At 44.3% G+C, this 7,380-nt stretch overlaps 1 pseudogene; it reads right to left on the bottom strand.

Moving 5' to 3' along the window:
* Positions 1 to 1,806: 1,806 nt before the first annotated feature.
* On the bottom strand, positions 1,807 to 5,384 carry LOC113069087 (uncharacterized; annotated as a pseudogene).
* Positions 5,385 to 7,380: the final 1,996 nt, after the last annotated feature.

Here is a 7,380-nt window from a genome sequence, read left to right as displayed (position 1 = left end):
ATCCAGTGTGGAAAGGATTGTTGAGCCTTTAATTTTGGGAATCTCTTGGTCCAACTGAGTCATGGGCCATCGCAATAAGGGAACTTGTTGGTTCAACTCGCGATAGTCTATGGTGGGCCGCCATTTGCCATTGGGCTTTAGGACTGGCCATATTGGGGCAGAGTAGGTGCTGTTACAAGGCCGGATGACCCCCTTTTCCAACATGGAGTCAATGATCTCCTGGACCGATTCGTATGACGCTAACAGAATTTTGTATTGCCGCACGAACGTGGGGTGTGCATTTGGATGTGTTGGGATGCGCACCGTGTGGATATCAGTCAATCCACAGTCCAGGGAATCCTTTGCGAAGGAGTCCTTGTATTTGCATAGAACATCTCGGAGTCCTTGGCGATCCATTTCGCTGTGGAGGGCATCCGCCTCACTCAGGATTTGTTGGACTTGCGCATTGAACCCGGTATAGGGTTCCTCTGTTGAATTATTTGAGGTACTCTGGGCCTCAGTGATCACCTGTTCAGGTGACTCTGTCGCAGACTGCGTTGAGACAGCATAGACAGCGAGATGAGTGTCGTCATTGATTGCTGGACACTGGCAAAGCACAAGTGATGGCAATGACTTCGTAGGGCTTTGTGAATGTTACGGTGTCGTTGCATTCATCCGACATTAGTTCGGCTGGTATGGGACCAATGACAGGTACTGTTAGCTCATAGTCATGGAACGCTTGGTTGTTGATCAACACATACACTGCACGAGATGATACTTCCATGAGAGGTGTGGCTTCCAAGGTCAGTCGTAGTCTTAGGTAGGTCCTGGAAGGTTGGAAGAAACCTAGCTTACTGTCGAGAGTTTGGCCAGGTCGCTGACACTCTTGCTGTAGGCAGGTATTGTGACCTTTTCCTCATTGATCATTGCGCACGCATCTGGGATTGTTTGGCCAGATCGAAGGTTCTTTAGATTGACTGAAGTGGTCAGTTGGTGTGACGGGGGAGCCCATATGACATTGTTCACTGTGTCGGTGCAGGCGTTGAGACGAACCATGATGTCTGCTATGCAGATGTCATGAGGTAGGTTTGGGACAATGAGGAAGTAGTGACTCAAGAGTCAGTTGTTCCAGTGTAGGTCTACGGCACAGACAGTCTTTGAGGTAGCCATGGTTGTTGACCCTGGACTGAGAGGGAAGTGGCTGTGCTTTGAGACATGTGGTAGGCTCTGATGTCTCTGCTTTAATGTTTTGAAAAGCACCACAGGGCTAGTGCTGCATCAGACACTGGTGTGTCTTGGACGTTTATGGCAGTCATGATTTGAAGAGAATCTGAGTCTGAGTCAGATGCTTGCAATGAGCAGAGGAAAGGGTCGGGGTTCTACTCGGAGTTTTGGGGCTTTGACCTTGCATCGTCAGTCAGTGAATGGGGGGCGGGGTCCGTGGCTTGACACTGTTACTCGTTGGGGTTTATCGACTGGAAGGGCAGAGGCTTGCGGACTTGAGTCCAGATCTTCAGGTTGAAGTCTATCAAAGGTTCAAAGCGATTAAGCAGGTCTTTCCCAATGAGGAGTGGATAGGTATTGAGTGGTGAAATGTACACTGGGTGGACGAGATTAATTGGTCCCACAGTTAGGTTAATTGGGGCCACATGTTTTAGTTTTAGGCCTGTGTGGGAATATGCGTGGAGGTTCAGTTCAGTTTTCAGGTAGGATTTCTTGTCCATCTGAAGTTAGGGTAGTTCTAGTTCTTTGAGAGTGAGGTGAAGGAGTGCTGTTCTCTGTGGTTTGTTGGGTCAGGTGGTCGCCGTCTTCTCGTCCGGCTGCTAGTCACGCTGTATCTGGTTTCTTTTTCTTTTCCCACTTTCGGTCTTCCTCCTTTCATTGGAAGAACTCTTTCATCATCATCTTCATCAGCTCTTGGGAGTCAAAGCACAGTGAAATTCTTGTGTGGATTCAGGTTGAGCTCGGTCAGCTAGGAATCTTTGTGAGTTTTTTCATCGATTCCTTGGGCTGGTTGCTCCGGGGTGTGTTGGTTGTCTCCCCTTGGAGTTTCCATTGAATTCCCGTGAGTTTTTTCCTCTTGAGTTTCCAAATGGGCTTTCCCTATGTCTCTCTTGTTTGGTCCCATGAGTTTTCCCAGTGAAGTCCAGGTGAGCATTGTTGCCCATGCAGTCCACCCCAGCGGTTGTTCCTTTGTTTAGGTTGTGTACCAGTGTGGGAGTCCCGTTCTCTGGTGGACAAGGATGCATTCCACTCTTTGGGTGCTGGCTTGGCATGATCTTGACGTTGGGTGCCCTCTAGGGCCAGCCCCTGACTCTGAGTGTTGAAGTCGAGAACTGCCGTGGTTTTGCTGCTCTTTTCTGAAGTCATCTTCTGTTTAACGTAGGCCTTGTGTGCCAAGTCTTGCAGTTGTTGAGCACTCATTATACGTGGACATGCAAGGACACCAAGATGCTGGCTTACCACAGGGTGAAGATTCCTGAGGAAAAGGGTTTTAAAATGTACATCGTCCTCCATATTCTATTCATTACGAGTCCAGAAGTAGGCTTGTCTGAGTCGGCTGTAGAACAATTGGAAAGGCTCCTGACGACCTTGTTTCATCACCAGGGCAGCCAATAGTCCTTGTTCTGACTCCGGGTCAGCAAACTCTTTGAGGGGGGCTTCTCGGAGCAGCTGGTAATCAGTCTTTATGTGGGCCGGCTGGCGGTCCAGGAAACTGCGAACCTCTGAGCTGGATGTTGCTCGGATCAAATAAAGTCTATCTTTGTCTGTGACACTGGGTCTCATTTCCAGATGAAAGTCAACATCTTGCAGATATCCTTTGATCTCCTGACTGCCTGGCCCATTTGGAGTAAACTTGCCAATGTTCCTGGTGAGTTTGTCGATGTCCTTGAGATCCAAGCCCTGTGATGATCTATGGCTGGCTGGAGCCATTTCTTTCAGTTTTGTTGTTACGAAAAGTTCTTCAGAGGGAGCTGGTGAGTGTTTTGGCACTGCCCCTCCCCCTTTTTATCACGCGTCAGTCCAGGAACAGGGGACCCGGGCTAGCTTGGCAGGGGTGTGACTGGTGCCCGTTGTGTCCTTGGAGGTTCAGAACGCAGCTCGTAGGCATGTCTGAGTTCCTCTCTGAAACTGACTGACTCCTCTTTGATGTAGTCCAGCTGTCGTGTTAGGTGGCTGATCTCCTTTCTTGACTCATCCAGGTGAGTTTCAAGGGCTTTAATTCTGCCGTTCTTGTCTCTGAAGTCAGCCTTTTCCAGGAGCTGTTCCGCATACTGTAGCTTGTTGGAGAGATCAGCGTAGTCTTCCTTGACTTTTTCCATTTCTTTTGTAGTAGCTACTAGTGTCTCTTTTAGCCTGGTGATCTCCTCCTCTGTGCCTTGTTCCACTTCATCGGGTTCCTCCCATCGTTCCTGAGCCTCCAGTTCTAGCTGCGTGACGCGTCGTTGTGCGAAACGCTATCTGTTGCATAAAGGACTGTAATATAAATAAACGTGGCTGGACTTTTCTTTACTGGAGTGCCTGGAGAACCTCAGAGTTCGTGCAAACATCCACATCGCTGTAATCAAATGTGTTCTTTAGAGCTGCTTTTACATTGCGGTCAGTTTTTGGAAATATAAGCTCATTTATTTTGAGAAGAATCACATCTAAAGATTTGAATTGCTTTAATTGAACTGAGTCCAAATTGATTTAGTTTATACTTCATCAACGGTCCGTCCAGCGAACTTAAAATTCAGTATATCCTTAAAATCTGTTTGAGTTTACTTCATGAACAAGATAATACGAACAGAAAGATAATTTATACGCTACAGGCTAGGTAGCACAGGATCTGGGCAAAGTTTAATCTTAAAATACACCACACAAGACAATACGTCTTTATAAATGAAACAAGAATTTATTCTATAGCTATTCTAGCTATTCTATAGATTATATGGATCTAAAACTAAATTACCACATACACACACAAACATACATACACACACAGTTGCAACGGATTTATGAGGTGAGTTAATGAAAAAATTTCTACCAAATTTACAGGCGTAACAAGAATCAAAAAAAGCAGAGCCCTAGTTTATCTTTATAACTTAACAACGACCTTGCACCATTTCAGCAACAGATAGAGGTTTGTTTGCCTTCACTTGTGGTTGTGCTGCTGGCCGCGGTGTCGTTTCGTCTCCTTGGCTCGCGTTGAGCTGAAAGGGGAATCCCGGCTGGGATTCGTGGTTGCGTAGATGACGTCTGGGGATGCCCTTTGCCTTGATTGGTTGGTTGACTGCCCGGCGATTTTAAGAGATTCAACAGCTCTTGCCTTGACGGTGGACAAAGTTTCTTCCGAGTCCTCTCGTTTGCGCGGCGTGAGCTTTGGAGATTCTGTCAAGGAAAGTTGAAGTTCTTTATGACTTGCAAGCACGCTGATGGCTAGGAGCCGGGGTTAAAAAGGGGCAAGCAAGCGAGCAAGCATGGTTTGGTGTCACAAAGTTTCAACGGAGTGGTTTTGAGTTCTGGATGGCAAGAACGCTTGCAGCGTGTAGGTAGATCAAGCCATGGTCAAGACGGAAGAGCAGCGTAGCGCAGCGCACCAAATTTTAGCGGCACGATACACAACACAACCCTTGACATGAGACGACGCGCTTTGAGACTAGACTAGAGACTAGACCGGAGCATTGGGGTTTTATCGAAGCAGATTTGGTCCATCCCACGATGCGACCTCCCAATGGGATGCTGTTGCAGAGTTTAGACATGCCCCGTACTGTTTCTCGGTTAAACATCATGCGGCATTGTCATGTGGGATGGATCTTTGGGTTAATACCTTTATAAAGCGTCATAACATGCACACAATACAGAATCTGGAAATTTTATTTGCTCCAATTATAGGTAAATAACGTGCGCTTTCATTCAATACTAAACTTTCCATATCTTACACACATTTAATAGCACTATCTGCTGACAGGGTTATAAAACAATGATTGAAGTTAAACAGATTACATTGAACACATCAAACAATTATAAGACATAAAACATTATTTGTGAATCTAGTTAAACCTTCAGATTCCTTAATGGTTGTCCTTTTGAGATAGTTTGTTGAAAAGTTCAGTTGCTAGAAAGATTCTCAATCATGCAGGAAGTAAAGTCATGGGATGATCCTGTATTGTTCCTTTGTGTTGAGGTCCACTAATTATTAACAATTCCTGTGGCGTTTCCATATGTTGGGATCATGTGATGCTTTGATACACAGGGTCCTTGTATCTTGTAAAAAGAGTTAATTAAATCAGCTCCCTTTTAGGGACTCAGGATGTCGATGTCCCATTAGTTTCCTCATGAGCGGGGGCATTTTGCAACAGACCTATCCTCTGTTGTATGATCACGTTATCACTTCGCTTAATGTCGCAATGTCCTTTAGCCATTTGTTTCCCTGACAAAAAAGGGTCCAGACAATCTTGAGCATTGTTTTCCTCAGCTAATCATTAACTGTGTTCAGATCGCAGATGGGAGGAAGTAGGCTCTTATAATTACTTTGGCCGAAGCAGCCGATTCTGCAGTTATTGGCGTGGCTGTTCACCGAGGTCCTACAAAGTAGATGAGGAAAACTAGGATGTCGGGTGTATTCAGAGCACCGCCATTACTGTCTAGTTCTGTTTGTCGCAGTTTTAGAAAAGAAGGGTTTTGTGTAAAATAAAAAACAACTTTTCAATACTGACCAGATACAATACTGATTTTGGTGGGAACTTAGTTTTTCTTTTTTTCTTTTTTTGATGGCATTTATCACATTTCAGAACCAAACTCTTCAAATATACAGTTGAATTGTTTTATATATAAGTATATTTAAGTATGCTTATTAAAAACAAGTTTTTCTGCATTCAGTGCATCTCGAGCAGGAGGGCATGGAGAAGCAGATTCACGACCTGGAGAAGAGGAAGGCCCAGCTGAGAGACCAGAGAGCAACACTGAAAACCCCCTGGGCTGACGCTCCTAAGTCCAGAGTAAGTATAAAGCGCACTGCTAACAGTCCCACCACCTCTACTCTGTGTGTTTCTCTGCACATGCCCAGTGCACCCAGGACACAATCTTCCCAGATGTCCTTTGAATGTAAACTTTGAGAACTACCTGTCCTAAAGTAACATCTAAGGTCTTCTGATTCATTGAAGATGAATTAACATTTCTGTTCATGAGTAACCCACATGTAAAACATTGAACGGGCATGGTATGCATGGACAGACACCATGAAAAAAAAAACTAAAGTTTGCTTAAAACCACCTTGACAGTTAGCAAAAACAATATACAATATAGAACATTTTCTAAATTCAAGGATATTATGTGCACATTTGAAAAGTAAATAAGTTTGTGTTAAATGAATGTATGATAGTGTTGTGAGTTCCACATTTTATTGTCAAGTGTTCATGAAATGGATCTCCTGAGGGAATAAACCATTCCTGTGCCTGGCCATCTGGTGGTCGGTGCTCCGTAGCGTTGACCAGACAGCAACAGTTCAAAGAGGGAGTTTGCTGGATGAGAGGGCTCCAGAGTGATTTTGCTATCCCTTTTGCTCACTCTGGATAAGTACAGTTATTGGAAAGTGGGGAAGGTTGTACCAGTGATTTGCTCAGCAGTCCAGTACTGGGAAAATATTTTGTGGATAAATAGATTTGTTTGGAAAGAACATTCAGCAGCATTTATGGCATAAAAAGAAAGAAGTATAAAACATGAAAACATCATCCCAACAAGTAGGTAGTGCATGCTTTAGATCTCAAACCCAGGTTTTAAAACCTAGCTATCCTAAGCCTAAGGTACCCTAAGCACAACTGTGCAGAACCAGGCCATATAAACACTCATTGTCTGGTTTTAAAACCTAAATCAGCAAGTTTGTTATATTTACTGATCCCCGTGACGACATCAATGGCGAGAAAGGAGCCAACTGTTTCAGTTTTGTTAAATGGGAAGCTAGTAACAGCTTTAGTAGATACAGGTTGTGCACAGACACTGGCAAAAGAGCAGTATGTGCAAAGGGAGACATGGACTGAAAGTACGGTATATGTATTTTGTGTACATGGGGATAGATCAGAATTAACAACTGCTGAAGTGTATATTGAGATTAACAAACAGCCATACCTGATAAAAGTTGGAATTGGTGCTATATTACCATATCTGATTGCTTTATGTACGGATATGCCAATTTGAGCAGATTTGTTGCAGGAAACCGATTGGTGTGGGGTTGTGACAAGAGCACAAGTGCAAAAGTTAAACGATTGTTCACAGCCACAGAATTTTGTACAACAGACCCTTCATGAAATACAATTTTTCAATGATGAGATAGTAGCACATATAAAGTTAAGTGTTGATAAGAGGTTGCAAAACCAAAGGCATGGTATGGCTGACATTTTGGATTTGCAAGGGCAGTTTTAA

This window comes from Carassius auratus, unplaced genomic scaffold (assembly GCF_003368295.1).
Source record: "Carassius auratus strain Wakin unplaced genomic scaffold, ASM336829v1 scaf_tig00000795, whole genome shotgun sequence".
Lineage (NCBI taxonomy): Eukaryota > Metazoa > Chordata > Actinopteri > Cypriniformes > Cyprinidae > Carassius > Carassius auratus.
This window is presented reverse-complemented; position numbering and strand designations above follow the sequence as displayed.